The 18,883-nt window shown below is 45.0% G+C and overlaps 1 protein-coding gene across 7 annotated transcripts in view; it reads right to left on the bottom strand.

Annotated features, from left to right (window-relative positions):
• Positions 1 to 18,883, bottom strand: part of FRMD4A (FERM domain containing 4A) — a 366,759-nt gene that overhangs the window by 161,186 nt on the left and 186,690 nt on the right. The gene's annotated exons all lie outside the window — the stretch shown is intronic.

The following is an 18,883-nucleotide window of genomic DNA, read 5'->3' as shown; positions in this document are numbered from 1 at the left end:
GAGTTTGACGGGAATGAGAGCATTGCCCAGCTCATTGCCCACCTGTCAGGAGCTTTATAGAGGTGGCTGCTCTGGGCAAGAGCAAAGAGCGCAGGCTCACCTGTCTTGAAAATGCACACCACTTGTGCAGAACTTCATCATCCTGCACCTGCACAATGCTCAGGGCAGACCCAGGTGAGGGGATGGGATCCAGGTCTGGTGCCTCTGCATTTTGCTGGACCCCACTGTAAGATCTGCAATGTACTAATATAAAAATACAATCCTCATGTAGGTAGTGACCTGTATTGGGGCAACTGTTGTGCTTGGTATGTGGATGTGATGTGCTGTCAGCAGAGGAGAGTCTGTTAGAATCAGTTTACAACAGTATGAATTTAGAGAATGTTTGCATTTCTCTTTCTATAGTCACTACTAATTGATGGCTTACTATTATAATATGATTGTGATTTATAATTATAGACAGCTTGAAGAGCAAGAAGGGATTAAAGCAAGACTCTTGCTTGTGGTAGGTTTTAGTCAGGAAATCAGTTAAGGGAGGCTTGAATGTCCCCATGCCTAAACATGCTGCCACATCTCATGCAACATATTTGGTGCCTAATGCTGCCCTGGTGCAGTGCCCAGAGACTTCGTGACCAAATGTCACACATCATTAGGCACACAGAGATCTTGATTCGGCTCAGGTGGAGATTTAAGGTCGCAGTGACCTTGAGGCAACTTATTTGGGGTGATGTGCAAGTCAGTCATGAAGCCCAGGTGCTGAGAAACAAATCCCACTTTTTTTGAAGAGTTTGAATTCACTTTTTGGACTGGTATCTCAATTCCTGGCACAAAATATGTCCTAACCCAGAACCCACCTTTCCCTCTTTGAACATGCACACAGAATAAAACCAAAGGTTGCTGCAGGAAGTCTGGCAGTTTGCTTGTTTTGTGGACTCTTTCCCATCCATGTGCATTATGATTATGTGCAAAATTAATCTATAGTTTTTTCTCTAAAAATAGAGGTATTCCAGTGAGAACCAGTGGTACTGGATGGTAGTGCTGAAGAAATTTTGAAGGCAATCCTGAAGGTCCTGTGCATTATGTACTGTCACCATTTAATATGCATCCAGGATGACTAGAATTGCCTGGCTGCAACAGACTGTGTTTGGAGCATTTGAAGTTGTGGGACTGCTGTCCCACATCCCCACCTTGGTTATTCTCAGCACTGAAGGAACAAGGGAGAAACCCCCGAGAAGAAAACTCCAGATTATTCACTGAATGACAGCATGTCACCAAATAAAAAAAAGAAAGCATGAAAAGCAGGTCATGCCTGTCATCCCCAGTGCGAATCCCCTCTGATGCTGACAGCCCTCGTTTCACTATTTGCACAGCCAGTTCCCTTCCCTTGTGGGATAATTAGCAGCCAGGCTGGGCGACGTCTGACCGGGATCTCTGCCCCAGGGTCACCCACACTGGGTCACAGATGCCCTGCCTGTGCTTGAGGAGGACAGGGCCCCCAGATGATGCAGGACTCTTCTGCCATGCGCCACCTTTCCCCTGCTTTATTGGCCAGGGTGGAAGGAGATAAGGAGATCAAGCAAAAAGGCCATCTCAGTGTTAAAAACACAGGTAAAGTCTTATATCTTGATGTCCAAGGCTATGGGTTATGTGCATTTAAACCAGCCCTACCACTAAATCCCTGATCCTGAGGGATTTAAATCCAGGCCTAATTCATGACATGACTGTACATCCTAATGGAGGAAGGTCTTTGAATAAACCCTGAGCTCAGTGAGATCCTCCTGAGAAGCTATCTTATCTCGCATTTCATCTTCACCTTTGGACATACATCACCCTTGCTCTAAATATCAGACTCTCCCAGTCTGCACAAAGCAGGCTCTTCCGTGGAGAGTGAGCTGAGCTGCATGAATCTGGTCTCTTTTCGCCACTGGTATTCTAATGAGCCCATTGGCCTGAGGATGGACACAGCTCTTTCCCTGTCAGCAGAGACATTTAATGCTGTCTGCATGACCAACCCCTGAGCAAAGGGGCTGTTTTGGTAAAGTGGAAAGGTGTTGATAAAAGTAGTATTTTGGTAGAGAAAGTGCTCTTCCCAAAATGCCGTGAAAATTTATGTTTTGCTAAACATCGTATTTGGTTGTGAAAAAGCAGAAAAATTCACAACAATCTACTTTGACTTTCCCTACCAAAATAAAAAAAGTCTTTAATTTGCAATTTCTTTAGAGGTTATGAGAAACATGTAATATAAATGCTGCCGTCAATGTATTTCAATCTTTCCAAACATTTGGTGGTGAATTTTAAAATCTGAAATGCATTATATCAGGCAGAGCCCAGGATAAAAACAAGGAAAGAAACCCTCTGAGAATGAGAATTGAATTTCTTCCATTTTCTGTTTCCATGGCCTAATCTCAAGGGGGTCAGCTGTGTTTTGGGAAGGCAGTGCTGCCATAGCTGTGTCTTTCCATTCTTGATCACAAACCGTCACAGCCTCAGAGCAATGCACAGCTTCCCCACACACCTCCACCACCAACCACCTAGCACAGGGCAGTGGGGTGATAGATACTCATTTAAGCTGAGTCAAAGTCAGTTTTGTTCTACAGATTTGAATATTTTGAAATATTTTTTATTTTATACATGCTCCCCTTGCCTGTGCACATTATACATTCTTATCCTTGTGTAAGAATATAAAATAATAATAAATTCTTATCCTCTATATAGGAGGCAAACTTCAACCCACAGCTACAGGGCTTGGTTTTTCAGCTCAGGTAGCAAATGCTGAGGATGACTGGTCCAACACCAGCCATTGGCTGTGTTGATGGCCATCACAACAGGGGTGCCAGCTGCATCATTACGATACCCTCTGGCAGCAGATCAGCAGCTGCAAGAGTGTACTGAATTAGCAATAAATCAAACACATCCTGTGAACGTTGTTGCAGGATATGATTAATTTCCACGTATGCCAATAGCACAGTGAGCCAGCTCCTCAGTTACTATAAAGCTGCCTAATTCTAGACTTCAGGATTTGGCTTGGTGTGTGCTCACTTGAGACTCAAAGTCAGTTTGCCCATATCAGCACATTAATTATATTGGCTTCTCTGTTCAAGGTCAGATCCTGGTAAAATTTGCAATTTACAGCAAGGAAAGTTTGCCTTGCAGCAATGGATGGAGATTTATGAGAGTTGCTTTGCATTCTAACCATTGCGTTCCAGAAAAACATATAAGATTAGTATATTCAGGGAAAAGGGAGCTTGCATGGGTCCAAGCAACAAACCCAAGAGCCAGAAGAGACCACAGTGGGCAAAGTCACTGGACAAATGCACAGACTGAAGTAAATGACACTGTATTTCCAACACCTGTTGCAACATGCCAGGGAAAAATGTAAGGAGGTGGAGACTCTTCCACTTCTGCTCCTTACCCTGGTGCCTAAAAGCCCAGATAACACTATACTTGTGGAAGCAGCTGACCTGACACAGCTCTCCATCAACCCAGTGTAAATCATCAGTACAGTCACTGTCATAACTCACATTTATCCCTGCATAAACATGAGCAGAATTTAGCCTGTTAATATTTCTGCATTTATCATCCCTCCGTCCTTTCCCCAGATCTGGGGACTCCAGGCCTGCAAGGGTAATGGGGCTGGTGCAGCCTGTTGTAGCTGAAACATCCTGGATGGGAGAGAAGGTCCTAATATCTCTATGCAGAATGGCTGAAAGAAGACCAGAGAGAAAGAGCCACTCCTGGATATCTGTGGGGTGGAAAACCTATTGTTTGGGGTGCAACTCAATTCAGGCTGTGCTTTCCTGGTGCTTGGGAGGAGCATGCCTTTTAATGACATGATTATGTCCCTGCTGAATTGTTGGCCTTTACAGTGTTTGGATTTCCTGGTGACTCCATTGTGAAGGGCCCCATTCACTCAGGCATGTTTACCCAGCTGCAGGAGATTCTCCAGGGCTGCCGTGCTCAGGACCTGGACACAGCACCATGGATTGTGGGAAAGAAAAAAGCAATAAGCTCGAGAGGAATAAACTAAGAAGAAATCATGCTGGAAATGCTTTATTTGTTATGGGATGACTGTGAGTATGACATGGCCTCATCCCATGGGGGACAATAAGCAGATGCTCTTATTGGGAACAGTGCATTCAGGGGCTCTGCATTACCTTTTCAGGACAAAATTATGTTGGTGGCCCCAACAAATGTGCTATTTTTTTTCACTCAGGTGATTTAGTAAATCTTAGCAACCAAAGGAAATGCAGCACTGGGTGTTTGGGTTCCCATCCAGTCTTAAGTGGAAGACTTTCACTGAAGTCAGGGAGGGAATATCAATTTAAACCCTCTAAGAACTATTTCAGCTTGCCTGATGTGCAAGCAAGGTACTGTGTATTAACTAGCGAAGCCTGCAGCTGAAGACCAGGAGAGGGTCTGATTATCCTTTCCCTGAGGAGCCTCTCCCTGGGTAAGAGGAAGAAAAGGCTGCCCTAACCTTAACCCTAACCCCAACCCTAACCCTGACCCTAACTCTAACCTTACACACACACCCGTCCTGTCTGTTCACACAGAGCACAGTGGTGGCCCCAGTCCCTTCCAGTCCAACTGCAATTCACACAAACATTCAAGGCAGAATGTGTGCCTTACATGTGCGTGGGGCCTTGCAAGAGAGGTGCAGTGCTCTTTTGCTGCCTCCCACGAGCTGCAGGACGGCACCCCAGACACTCTGCTCACTCTCCCACACATGTAGACTGAGCGGAGCCTTTTAGCTCTCGCTCCAGAATATGTGTAAAGGGACCTTAATGAGGAGAAGAAATCAAATCCTTTTAAGCCCAGCTGCTTGGATCATGGGGAAATCTGTGGGCTGGAATACGGGAAAATTCCACAGAACTGGATTTCTTCTAATTCACTTTGCTGTATGCAATCCCACCGCTGCCAAAAAGTGACAAAATTCCCACCTCGATGCTGGGCTTGTCCCACACAGTCACAGAGAGAGAAACACCACCAGTGTATGGTAACTGCTTTCACTTAAAAGAGAGCAAGGAAGAGGAGCAGCAATAACAATAAAAAGGGCAAAGACACACTCAGCCTCAAAGGCTTATAAAAAGCAGCTTAGCCTTCAATAAGTAATTCTTTGAAAAGAAATTAATGGAAAAGGTTACAAGCCTGCTCTTGAGCAGAGCCTGTCACACTGCTCTTTCACATCGTTACTACAAATGGAACAAGTTCGTGGCATTTCTTTTCATTTCAGATGCCCTGAAAGGCTGCATTACTCACTGGACCTTGCATTTTTCCCTTCCCAGTCTGCACAATGCACTGGGGAATTCCTCGTGGGTGATTCAGCGGGTGATGCGCGCTGAGCCCAACCTGCACACCCCACGGAGCCAATAAAACACATCTGCTGGTGCCTGTGGTGGGACACAAGGACGCTATTCCACCCAAGCTTGCTTTGCAAAAAAGGAAACCATGAAAAGGAGGGAAAAAAAAATCAGGGTTTCTGGGATGGTGCTGTCCCTTCCCCCGCAGGAGATGGATGAGGATGTGGCACAGTTGGGAAATCAGATTGAAGATGGGACAGGGAAACGGAGCCTGAACTTCACAAACTCGGGGTTGCCCTTCTCATGCAGCCAGGCTCTGTCACTAGGTGGTACTGTGCATCACAGCTTTGTGCCTTCTCCTAATTCCTCACTCCTCTATCCATTCCCTTGGTTAGCTGTTTTACTGGCACGTATTGTGTTTTGAAAGAAGGAACCTGTTGTCCAAGTCCTCATATTGCTCCTGACTTCACATATTTTTATTGCTGAAGGCAATTAAAGATTCTGACTCAGCTAATGCTCAGGGTTGGTGCCTGATTTGAGTTTTTGCTGTCAAACAACATGTGTTTAATGCTGCCTCATGGAGCTGTTTCGTGATGGGTTACAACACCTTTCAGCTCCAGATGCTCAGGCTCCTGAAAGGGAAGGAAAACCCAAACAAATCAAGGATGGTTCTATGAAAACAGGGAAAGAAGAAAGATCTTTGATTCTTTTTGTAATGAAACCCTTGGTTCTTTGAAAGATCCTTATCAACCTTATCACTGCCTGGGAAAGGACAACGGAGGGATTTGTTGGATTTTCACTCCGCTCCTTTGGCTTCCTGGCAAAAATCCAAGTTCAAGGGATTTGAAAGAACTTGGAAAAGAGGGTATTTTTTGCTTGTGCAAGAAAGCCTGAGCAGGCCAGGGGCAGCAGGGCCACATAACACACCTACCCTTGCTTCCACACCAGGTCCTGCTGCATGTATTTTGTGCAAAGAAAAAGCCTGTAAACCCGGCTCTGCCTCCTGACCTACAGACAGCCTTGTGCAGCAACTTTGCTTCTATCAGCCTGTGGTGTGGAAGCCACCTCTTGCATTTGTAAGATGAAAGCCCATGGCACAGACTGTATTGACTGTATGAATTAGGTGCTGAACGATGGTGCTGTCTCTCATTAAGATAACTGTTTGTTATGCATAAAGCAGCTTTTATAGCCTGGCTGGAGTCTCCTGTCAAATGCACTGTCATAAACTCAGATCATCCCAAAGCAGTTCTCAACATGAGAGGAAGAAAAACAGACACACAGGCATCCAAGTCTTGCAAGATCCCAAGATCCTCCAGTCTCCTTGGCAAAGTTGGGTGCAGACCCCAGTGTCCTTGTCTCAGGCCAGGACAATGGACCCAAGGTAAACTTTTTCCTGTTAAATTAGCATTGCTACTTTATGTCTTTTCCCTCTTCCCTCAAAAAGGAAGCAGCTTATTCAGTATTTCCCAGCATTCAAGTACTCCCCAAAAGCCTCCTGCAGTCCAAAACAGCATCAGAACAACTGCTGATTTGAGGTCCAGTCTTGTCCTAGTCTGACTCCAATTCCACGCTGCTCTAACGGTACTTATTTAAAATTCCCTTTATTTTCATAGCTATGAAAACTGTCAAATGTTAGTGATTCTGCAGATTTCACAAAGTGCCAAATGGCCCAGCAAAACCCTCTTGCAGTATTTTTTCTGAGTGTGTTTCATTTTGCATGAAGACCTTCTGTGTAGTTCAAAATGTAAAGGACGAGAACATTGATGGGTGATCAAAATGAAGTCAGTGATAACTAACATAGGAGGCTTCTTCAAATAGCTGGTCTTGTGCTCCACAGCTGTTGCTCTACAGTGCTCAATCACTCAGCTGTGCTCACTCCTGGGGTGCACCGTGAACATGTGAAGCAGCACTTGGAATCAGGAGTGGCATTTGGGTTTTGCCTCAGAGGGAGGTTAGAAGCAGTGTCATCTGCAAGCACTTTAATTTGCTTATGAACAGGAGATAGGGTGGAAATGGGGGTGCAACTCCTGGCAAGAATGGCCAGGGAAAAAAATACAAAAAATGCTGAAAAGCAAGAGGAGATACAGCAGATGGAGGGGAAGCAGGTCTGCTCGAATCTCAAAGAGGGCAGATATGTGGTATTTCAAGGATAGTGAAGCTCTTCGAAGCCACAGGCTTGTAATCACCTTGGGTCTATCACCCTGCCCAGGTCTCATACCAGCTACTCAGACAGCAACCTGGTTCCACCAAAGGAAGTAGTGGCTAAGAATGAAAGAGAAATGGCACATCCCGAGAAAAGATACATGTGAGAAGAAAGATTTGGAGAAGACCTTTCCTTTGAAAAAACCCTTGGAGTAAATCCCAAGGGGCCATCCAAAACATTGTCTTAACAAACTTGTGAGACACAGGAGCAAATGCCCCACTGAGAAAACTTATGACTAGTCTGTATTAATATCAATTAATCCCTGGAGACTTGCAAGGTGTCTGGAGCCCTGTTAGAGGAGAGGGAGACTCTTGAATGAATTCCAAGATAATGAGATCCCCTGAGAGTTGGGTGAGTGAAATAAAAAGGGATGTAGTAAACCAATGGTTATCAACTCCGACAAATTATCTCTGCCCACCCTTGAGCATTCACAAATCATTTCAACACCATGCACACTCTATTCCCTGCTGTATTTTCCTGGCCAAGTTTCATTTACTTCCAGCCCTCCCAAGTCTGATGCAAGAGGGAGAGGAAGCTGTAATAGCTGTCATGTCTCCCCCATCCACATCTAATGGTTAAGACATTATCCATGTGTATTAATGAATGATAGACACTGGCCTAGGATGAAGGTGCAGTGGGTGGGAGATGGTCCTAGACCTCTGCAGAGCAGATGGATTCATCTCTCCTGGTCACCCCCAGCTATCGACAGCACTGGCAGGAGACACTTTATGTATGAACTTTCTGCTTTATGTATGAACTGGAAGATGCAATGAATCACAGGAATGAGTCTGTGCTTGTTAAACCATCCACAGGTAAGTATGTGATTAGTTTTGCTATTATACAGTCTCCTAGTTGGGATGGCAGTGGATTACTCCTTGGAGCCAGTGTTTATCATCAGCACCCAACAAAGGATAAAGGCTTAATCCTTTCTTCCTGGTTTGGTGTTCACAGGGGCATTGTTGTTGTGGGTTATCACCTGTGACATGAGGCAAAGTCAATGGTAGCACTTGAACCCGGGGCTTTCCACATCAAACTAATCCCTTTTGACCTGTGGGTGTAAGCCAGAGGAAGGGCAGCATCTTCAGACCAGGGTGACTCTGAAGCCATGTGCCTTTTGCTGAAGCTGGATAATGAAGCCCATAGCTGGGAAGGACTTTGGCCAGGATGTCCCTCCACAAAGGGCTCCTCACCCATGCCAGGACATCCAGGCGCTGCGGCGGGCGATAATATAAAGAAAAAGCCCTGGGGTTCAGCCCCCTCCCAGGTTGCACAGAGCATGGCTGTTTACACTGGCTCTTTCACAGGAATTCAGGATCTCAGTCCTGTGCTATATTTAGGCTGCAAATCTGCTGATATTTTTTTGGTCGTTGGCCTTTGACACACAAGTGTATTTTCTGAGAGGAAAAATTTCAGCTCTTGACTAAGTGGTGGGAAAATACAACCCCCAGAAATGTTAAATTTTCTAAAACCGGAGCCAGGAGTTAGGAACTGACAAGGGGAGTTTACATTACAAATACAGTCTGTTGGCTGAGCCAAATGTTTAAGGCAGCCCCATGTCGGGGACCCTTCGTCTCGGCTAGCAGGACTCAGCTGGCTCCTGACACTTAAGACATCCTGATTATTTACATTTCAGCTTTTACCATAAGAGGAAGGAGAGCTGTTAAAAGCTGATTATCTTGGGAAGAAGAGGAAAGAAGTTGAAACTGGGACACAGTCCATTATTGAGACATGTTGTCTGCAAAGCAACTACTTGTGTTTAGAAAAAAACGAAATAAAAAAGTCCCACTTCCAGATTCCTGGTCTGAGTGTGTTGCAGGACTGGGATCCAAGGGGAAAAGATTTCTGTGAAAACGGCTTGAATGAAAGAATCCCTTTGTAGGAGGTTATGACTGATAAATCACAGGAATACTTGTGATATGATACAATAGTGGCAATTAAGAGACATTTCAGATGACGAATGCCTGAGAATATGCGATGCAGTGAACTTCCCAGAACCTCTCTTTTCTGAGATGAACACTGACTCTATTCTCACTTTAACTAGAAATTATCCAACTCCCTGTGCTGCTTCCTCCTTCAATACCTCCTCATCCCAGTGGCTGCTCTGATACAATTTGTCTGGCACAAACCATTCTTCATTTGCAGTCTGGTTTTGCAAAACCCCTGATTGATTACCTGAGGTCTTGCAAAGCCCAGCTCAGCTGCTAGCCCTACTGATACTCAAAGTTGTTGTCTCAGCTGTGGCTAAGCACACGAGGACCTGCACGACTCTAGGCTCCTCTGGATCTAAAGAATATTTAAAAAATTTTTTTAAAAAAAGGAAAAAGCAGAGATCAACTCAAGTACAGCAACTTGCAGTAACATAAAGATTCCCAGCCCTCAATCAGGTCTCTCTTCATCACGAGCTGTTTCTTTACCAGCACGGAAGTGGATGTGTTAAGCCCCTGAACACAGAGGTGTTGAGATCAGGACTCACGGAAGTAGAGCAAGGAAGGTTTGCAATGACTGTAAACCCCACATTTCTGCCCTCCTGGAGCTTTACAAGACCCCCTCGACTCCCAGCGTTCAGCAGCTTCAGCAGCACAGTGACCAGTTGATGAGTAATTGCACACAGTGGGGTTTGCAAGTTATGCAATGCTGCAGACATGGGGTGACTCCTGCCAGGTGCTGGTCAGATGCTAATCCCCCATTGGGGTGCCAGATGCAAGTTCACGGAGTGGAGGAATTTGACCTTGGATAACTTTTTGTAGTTGAGACTCAGTGCTGCCTGTCATGCAGAGCCCTTCTCCAGGAGTGGGGGATAGGACCAGCCTGAAACTATGTTTTGTCAGCTGTTTTGGAGTCTCAGTGGACTCACATGTTAAAAAAAACCCAACTCCTAAACTGAGAGGAGAGGAAGGAAAAAAGGCAGGGTTTGAAATCCCGTGACAATTTCCCTCCAGCTTGGGCTCATAAGTTTCCAATTTAGGAAAACAACAACCCTCCTCTGCTGTGAGCTCACGTGAACACATACTGTGTGTAAGGAGATTTAAACAAAGAGTGTTATGGGTGAATCAGAAGTGGTGGACACTAGAAATGGCTCTTTATATTTAAACTTAAAAAGTAATTCATGTGCCAATGTTGGCTGTAGCCACTTGTGGGTGTCAAATATGCATAGGGTTAATATCCTCCTCAATCCAACCTGGAAGGGATGGAGGGAAAGAAAAAACTCCCATGCCCAAGAGCAACTGTTTTTCTCTAAACAATTGGATGCTATGAGCTGGATGTGAACACAGTTTCTGCAAGGGTGCAGCTGATTCATGGCAGCATCTTGGATGCAGCTGCGAGCACAATCAGGGCAGAATTGCACCAATGGCACTAGTCAGCTCCACCTTATCTCCAGGAGAACATCTGAAAGAAATGGCACCCATTGCACAAAGCTTTTGGTGGAGCCTCAAAGACATGTTGCAAACAGTGAAGGAAAAGGGATTGTTTTCCCATGATCATCTTCTTTTATGCAAGAGAAAAAACACATAGAAGCATGATGGGACTGGACCTGTTCTGGGGCTACTCTGAGCCATATATTCAAGGCGGATTTTTCTTTGAGGGAGAAGGAGTTGAATCAAACAAAAGTTCTTCTGGCAAACTCCCCACTGTTTCCAATTTCTTTAGAGGTTTGAAGTGTTCACAAATATCTCTCTGGGGAAGCAAAGCTCTTTACCAAAAGCAGGTTCCTGGGGGCCTGTCCCATTACAGAGCATGTTGTGTTAACTGCAACAACTGAAGCTGGATGACTCGAGGGGGCAGGGCTGCTGGATACTTTCCTGATGGCTGCCAACCTTCCTGCGGGCTTCCAGAACCTTCCACTGAGGCCTTGGATGACATGTATTTAATCAGAACAACATGACCGAGCTCTACCTCACAGGAGTGTGGGCGTTTAATACTTTGGCACGCAGTTGGGTTTAGCAGTCTCAGCTCTTTCTGGTTTCAGCACAAAGGGGTAGACAATCCCCAAAGAGTGACTTGCATCAAGACTCCTATCTTGGAAGGGTCCGGCATGGATGAATTGCCTAATTTTTGACAACTAAAGGAGCACAAAATGCATTCCATCTCGTGTTTCAAGACTCCGAGCATAAAACAGCTAAGCACAGGGAAAAAACAGTTCAGACCTGGCTTCTGCAAACCCAGGAGATCAAAAAGTATTTCCTTTGCCTTGCTGGAAGGTGCATTTCTACTATAAGCAGGGTGAGCTGGTGAGGATTGTCTCCACTGAGACAGTTTGTATTCTCTGTGGAGAGCACAGTTTTCATCCCTTGCAGACTAAAGCAAAGAAAGGACAGGAATGCTCAGCCATTGGTGGTGGCCTCCAAGAGAGCTCAGCTTTGGGACAGACTCAAATCTACTCTGGTTAGGAATAATTGAGCATTACTTGTGTTTGCTCCTTGACCGGTGGCCTCTATAAGCTGCACTGGCAGTCCTAACTCATTTAACACCTTGAAAGACTTTGCCCACACATCTGGGGCAATCAAACTCCTTTCCCATGAACAAACTAGCACTGGAGATTGAATGTTTCTCACAGGGAGGCAGGTTGGAAAAATGCTCAGAGGAGCAAAACAATGCCAAGTACACCTCCCCTTTAAAGAGGCTGCTGTATTTCTTCAATGAAAAAAGCTCAGTCATGAGATTTCACCACTTGTCCTACCATCCCTAAAAGTTCATGTAAAGACAGATAGGAGGGCCAACATTGTTTTAAAGTCTCTCTAATTTTCTAGCAGCACCGAACAAGCTACAGCCCATGGAAAACACGACAGTGTTGTGTTTGTTAACAATTAGTTAACAAGCCCCAGCCTGGTGCAGCTCCATGTTAGCCTGAACAGAAAGGCAGCACAGCAATCCCTGAGGTGATTTAATGGTCCAGGCTCAACTATTGCCCAGAACACCTCTGGAGCTTCTCCCGGGCCTCCAGGAAAGCCCTGTGCCTCTTGCCCTGACCTACAGCTGCCTTGGGGCACTGGAAGGGGAGATGAGACCCCACAAGCTGAGGGGAGTAGGTGTTTGTGACTGCTCAGGAGACAAAAGGGTAATTGCCCCAAACTTCCCAGGTGTGTAAGCTCTGTGTGCTCCTCTAGTGAGCCCCACCATGACATTTTACTTTGAATTCTTGGCCTCAGGCAACACGTCCCAAGTATCCATCCAGCTTTACCTGAACCTGGCTGCTACTGCCCTCTTGCCTGACGCAGTGTGGGATAAAGGCCAGCCCTAGGCAGGATAATTTGGCATGTCCCAGAGAGGGAATAAGCAATAATGTCTAACTGGATATTTTGAAGCATTAGCATTTTGACCTCCTCTCCACTGTCATCAGTGCTGCGAGGGGCTGTGGTGGGGCTGGTGGCAGTGGCACAGGTCCTACCAGATTGTCCCAGCCCTTCCCAGCTCCACAAAGGCAGGGGAAGTCTGTACCAAATGTTGAGGGCAATTTTACAGTGTGCTATAAAAATACGTGGGGGGTGGGCACTTATTGAACACCTCTTGTGCTTTCTCCATATATGTCTTGAGTGGAAATGCTTTGAGGTTCCCCATAGGCTCTTTTTCCCCCCCGTCTGTTTGCATATGATTTCTGGCAGAGATGAATTTTTAACATTTGATTTTCTCCCCCCTCCTTCTCCTGTATAACCTTCTTTACTTCTGCCCGCAGTGAAGATGGGGTGAGAAACTCTTCAAGCCAAAAGCTCCTGAACTGCTTTTAGAAACATATGAAGCTCATTAGCCCTTTCTTCAGCTCTAGGGGTTTTAGGTGGAGGGTTATTTTTTCCTCTTTTTTGTGTGATTTGTGTTAGTTGTTGTCGGGTTTTTTTGTTTGTTTGGTTTTTGTATTTTTTTTGTTTGTTTGTTTTTGTTTTTTGGGAAGCAGTTCAAGTCTCATAAATGCTTAAATATATAATAGTAAAGTTTGAGAAGTCTCCAGGGCAGCTCCAGACACTGTGGACTAGCTCAGCAAAGAGTGCTGGGGAAGAAAAATTATAGTTGCCTCCCCTCGAAATTGGGAATTAGGCAGGCTTCAAGCCTAATCAGGCTTTATGGGGCCTGAAACCTCCCGAACACCAGCTGTACTGGGGCATCACAATGTTCTGAGAACAGAGCAGCTGCCAGCAAAGAGCCCTGCAAACACAACTCTATGGGTAGCACCAGTACCCACATCCACCATTGTCCTTATGAGCAGAACACCAACAGCCCCACTGAAAAACTCTCTGCCCAACACTGGAAGACATCTGGGTTTGCTGTCTTTCAGAAACAGCTTCAGCTACAACTTGAGATCTGAATAAGGTTCCATTCTCTTTACTTTAGCTAACTGAAGTGAATTTTGTTGGCTCTTTTCTCCTGCCCACCCAACACTCCCATATGCCTAATTCCCCATTTCCTCAGCCTTCACCGTGCCAGAGCTGACTAGATTAATGGGAAATGTTAATACGTCAGGCCTGGAAGGAAAGCAAAGAGCTGGTTGTGTTTGAATTCCACATTAATCTACTTGGTGATGAAGCTATAAATCAAAACTTGGAAGTTTTACCAATCTGAAATGATGTGTTTAACATTTCAGCCCTTTCCTTCCTCCCTCTTGCCTGACATTGATTTGCACAGCCTTTTACAGCAGCAGGGCAGGATTGCAAAATGCTTCTTTCACTCTTGAATCTTTAATTGTGCTTAAACATAATAAGATGTCTTCAAGGCAAGCAGAGTGAAGAATGGCGCTGAAACAAGAATGGAATTCCCAAATTGCTCCTTTTTGAGGAGGAAGACCACATTCCTCATAGCGTACATGGGATTGTGGGGATGTCTCAGAGCCCAACAGGAGGTGGAAACAGTCTGTCCCAGCAGCGTGCCAGAAATCCACCAAGCAAATGGAGGAGAAGCCTCAAAATCCTTTAACTCAACTGCCCATGGCAGCTGGGGGAAAAAATCCTTAGCACTCCCTGCCAGCAGTGGGCATCCTGTGGGGAAACACACCTCAAATGTGCCCACCCAGCACCTCTCCTCAGGGAAAATAAAATTACAGGATCTGAAAAGCGGAATCACAGAATGGTTTGGGTTGGAAGTGACCTTAAAGATCATCTAGTTACAACCTCCTGCCATGGGCAGGGACACCTTCCCCTAGACCGGGTTGCTCAAAGCCACTTCCAACCTGGCCTTGAACACTTCCAAGGATGGGGCATCCATAGCTTCTCTGGGCAACCTGTGCCAGTGCCTCACTACTCTCCCAGTGAAGAATTAATTCCTAATATCCAATAATTTCTTCCTAGTAGCCAAAATTAAACTTTTTACTAAAATATGGAACGATTCATGAATTTGTGTGTCTGCCAGCACAGCAAAAGCTCTTTCCTCTTCTTCATTTTAGTTGAACATCCAGCTCCTTGATGCTACAGCCCACCTCCTTCCTTATTCCCATTGCCTGTAACTGGACATGTGAGGAGCAACGAGGCACTGAAGACAACTCTGTGCTTGTGTCTATAGCCTGAAGTGAGTAATTTTATCTGTTTCTGCCTGAAGTAAAATTACTTAACTGTCTTTCCAAGTACTTGGTGGATAAGAAGCAGCATATAAAAAGTACACAGCACTACAGCATACAGTGTGTGAGGAATTAAATGTCTGTGATTGGTATCCTTGAGAGATGACTCTACATCCAATGGTCTACCTCTGACTTGGTAGGAGCAGTTGCTGAGATTTTAAACAGACAGACACATAAACACATTTTTACTGAAGATGTAGGTCCTGGACTGCCTAATGTTCTTTGACATTGCACAGGCATAGCCTGGAAACTAAAACATTTGTTGATGGATTTGGAGATTAAATAAATAGTGAATTGTCTTCAGGATGTTAAAATGCTGAACTGACTGCCTATCCCATAATAGTAAACCAGCCCTCCCCCAGTACTTCTTGAAATGTGAGTATTTCTGCAAAAGCAGACACTGTGTTAGTTCACAGGGCCATTTGTTTAGTAGGTCAGAGCAGTCAGACATCTGGGCATTGGTAAAAATACATCCGACAGCTCGGTGGCATCTTGCACAACTGACTGTCTGAAAGCCTCGACTGGAAGTTTATTATTTGTTAATCTCCTTTTTCAAATGAATTCCAATCATGCAGTCAGGAAACCACACGGTGGATCACAAAACACAATTAAAATATAAAAAGAATTCTTTACAATTAAAATATGGCAACTGGTGAATATTAGCCCCACTGAAAACAGATCAAGGCAAGAGTTTTGTTCAGACTGGGAAGACAAATGTATCCCTGGGAATCAAAGCAGACTTGCAGGAGGATTTATTTTCCAGGAAAAGAAACACAGCCTGAGACAGATGATGGTACCTTGCTTCAGGGTACCAAAAGCCTCTAGTTCTCAGATGGCCTAAGTACCAAAGCATTGCTTACAGACAGTGAGAAATGGAGTCACTCAACATCTGTGAGACAAATCCAGTCTGGAGACCAAGAACGAGGGAACAATTTTGTGATTGTTTTAACCTATTTTATAACAACTACTACTCAAAGTGCAGCCTGAGCAAGTCCAGACTTCTGATTGCTGTGTCAGTTTGGATTTGAAGATTGAAATCCCAGGTGTGTCATATTGCACTCTGACCACCACAGCCAGCAGCAGCCCAAAATTGCTATTCCATCTACCTCTGCTAATGCAGTGGCATTGCCACTGACTTTCTGAGACCCAAGAAAGGAAAGTCTCTCTTGTCAGACATAAGGGGAATTACACTGATTATGTTGATGCCTGGAGCTTGTTTTCTTTTCAAGAACTCATTGCCTGTTGTATTGGCAGTAAATCTGGATTGTACCCTCTATACAGCATTAGTTTAGTCTTTATATATTTTGTAGATGGGAGACTAAATGGGACTTTCAAAGTTTTGGAAGGTTGTATGGTGGAGATAACAGTTTAGGGCAAGGATACAAAAAATTCTCCAAGTCAGGGATGCAGCCATGGCTTTGGTTGGTGGTACAAAGGAGGAGCTGAGTCCTCCCCAGTGGTGTGTGCACAGCACATGGGTCTTGCTCAGCCAGGAACCTGGCTGTGTGCTACACTGCTCTGCTACCTCCAGCTCAGTCACAGCAAGTGGCCCCAGAGGCAGAGATGCACTGAGTTGTGATTAACTCAAAGAAAAAGCACAAAGCATACTTTTCAGAGTATGAAAAAGTTTTGCTTTATTTTACAAAGTTGGCTAATGTTTCTTTTTAGGTTTTTTTGCTTATGGTATCATGCAGAGGTCCTACAGCTGATCTGCTTTGCTCTTAAGATGCAGTAGCAACAGGGATTAAGATATAGTAGCAACAAAAACTATCATGGTCAAGAGCTTATTTGCTCATCTAAGTAATAAGCAGTGGAAGAAGTTTCTGTCTCTAGGAAGTGATTAAACTGTCAGGCTTTCTGTCCAAGTAATATCCTACTAAAATACTCTGCCAGCATTTAAATTGGAGGATGCTGACTACTGGAGGAAATGCTTTTAGGATTAATATACATAAGTGTAGAGTTAGCTATCAGCTCATCCTGGCTGCTAATAACACTGATGCTGCTCGATCTCTGAAGTGATGAGATCCCTTTCCCAACAAACCTCCACCCAGCAGCAGCTCTCGTGGAGCCTGACCCATTATTTCAGATCCTCTCCAAAGAATTGGAAGCTCATGGGCATTGACAAATAAAGTGACGTGGTTTTCCTGAGGTTTTGCTTGTGTTCACTGACTGTCTGAGAAACAAAAAGCTATGCAAGTCCACCCTGACCTGTGAGTGTCAGGCTGCATTGATGCTTGTTTGGGTGGGAAGGGAGGCACCTTTGCTGGTCCCATTTCATTGGTGACTCTACCAAAGGGGGATAACATGCCAGGAATGTGATATAATGCCATGGGGGATAGCTGAAAGCATGTGCATGTTGTAATGGAAAAAGTTCACTTGTGGATGTGCTCAGTGCTCACAACAAAATAAATCTGTTAAAAAGCCACCAGTCCTGGGATTTGTCACAGGCAGTAGCATCTCCTGGTGCATGGTGTGTAGGCTGGGATACGTTATTAACAATCAGAATCTGGACACATCTGGAAACCAACTCCTTAGTTTTTGGGGATGCTTTTACTTAGGTGGGATGTAAAAAAGGGGTTAAGCATTGAGCCCTCTTGCTTTCCTCTCCCCTTTCCCAGGCCCAAGTTAGCTAATTGGCTTCAGGTTCAGATTCTTAAAACAAGCTGCAGAGAGAGGATGGGGCAGCCCCACACCACAGGCAGCCTCTGCACAGGTTAACTGTGAGGTGAAACCAGCCAAGACCCAGCACGGCCCAGGGAGGGCAGCTTGGTTCACCTGGAGCCATCACAGTGGTACCTCTCAAGGGGGTTTCAAATTCAAGCCCTGGGGCCACCAGGGCAGTCAGTGGGACAAAGGCCCTTCTGCGTTTGTGTTTCTGGCTGTCTTCTGGAAAAAGTACTTAAAATAAAAATGCTGCCCATGCTTGCTGAACTCCAAAGACCATAAAATCTATTCCTGAAGTCTGCTGAAACCAGAGCATGATTTGAAGCTGGTTCAAAGTTTGCTGAAATTACTAAGAGCCTTGCCCTGGTCTCCCTCTAACCAACACACACGCAATTTCTACAGGCTTTTAATCTGCCTTCTTTTGTGTAACTTGGCTTCACACTTGGAGACTTCCAAAGCACAGGAAAAGTGAAATACCGAGTAAGTGGGAGCAGCAGAAAATGCCTTTTCCAAATGCAAATACCGATCAGTCACTCCAGCGTCCGGCATTAAACAAATCTTTGGAGATGATGAATATTTTAATGGGTTTGTCCCCACAGCAGAATAAATGCCTAGCCTTAGTTGTCTAGGGTTGATTAAAAAAGCAGACGAGCTGGATACTGGTTGGTTTACAGTGCCTTTGCAACCTGGACTCACCTATGGACTGGAATGAGTTGCTATTCAAAGTGACATTCAGTTCTAGTTCCTTCACTGTGATGTTCAGTTTATTTAACCCAGTCTAGTCAGTCTCAGAAACACACACAGTTTATTAGAGCTGTGTCATTATACCTCAAGCTGCAAGCAATTACTGTAAGCCACCAGAGAAGGCTTACAGTCAACCAAGCCCCAAAGCTCTCAATACCACATAAACGATACATCGAGTAAAACAAAAGTTTTAGACAATCAGATGCCCGGGACTTTGCAAGACGAAGCAGTCAGAAGGCATTGCACAAGTCGAGTAGGGATAACTAGGGCTGCTGCAGTTTAAAACCCCCTGTGAATGCCCATTTTCCACAGGTTAGGTGCCTTTAGGCATCATTTCCCCTGGGTAAGTTATAAATTATTCCTGTGCAGCTGCAGAGACAGTGTGAGGACACAGAGCAGCTAAGGTTGTACTTATGAGTATAAAGCTCAAGGAAAGAA

This window comes from Pseudopipra pipra, chromosome 5 (assembly GCF_036250125.1).
Source record: "Pseudopipra pipra isolate bDixPip1 chromosome 5, bDixPip1.hap1, whole genome shotgun sequence".
Taxonomy (NCBI): domain Eukaryota; kingdom Metazoa; phylum Chordata; class Aves; order Passeriformes; family Pipridae; genus Pseudopipra; species Pseudopipra pipra.
This window is presented reverse-complemented; position numbering and strand designations above follow the sequence as displayed.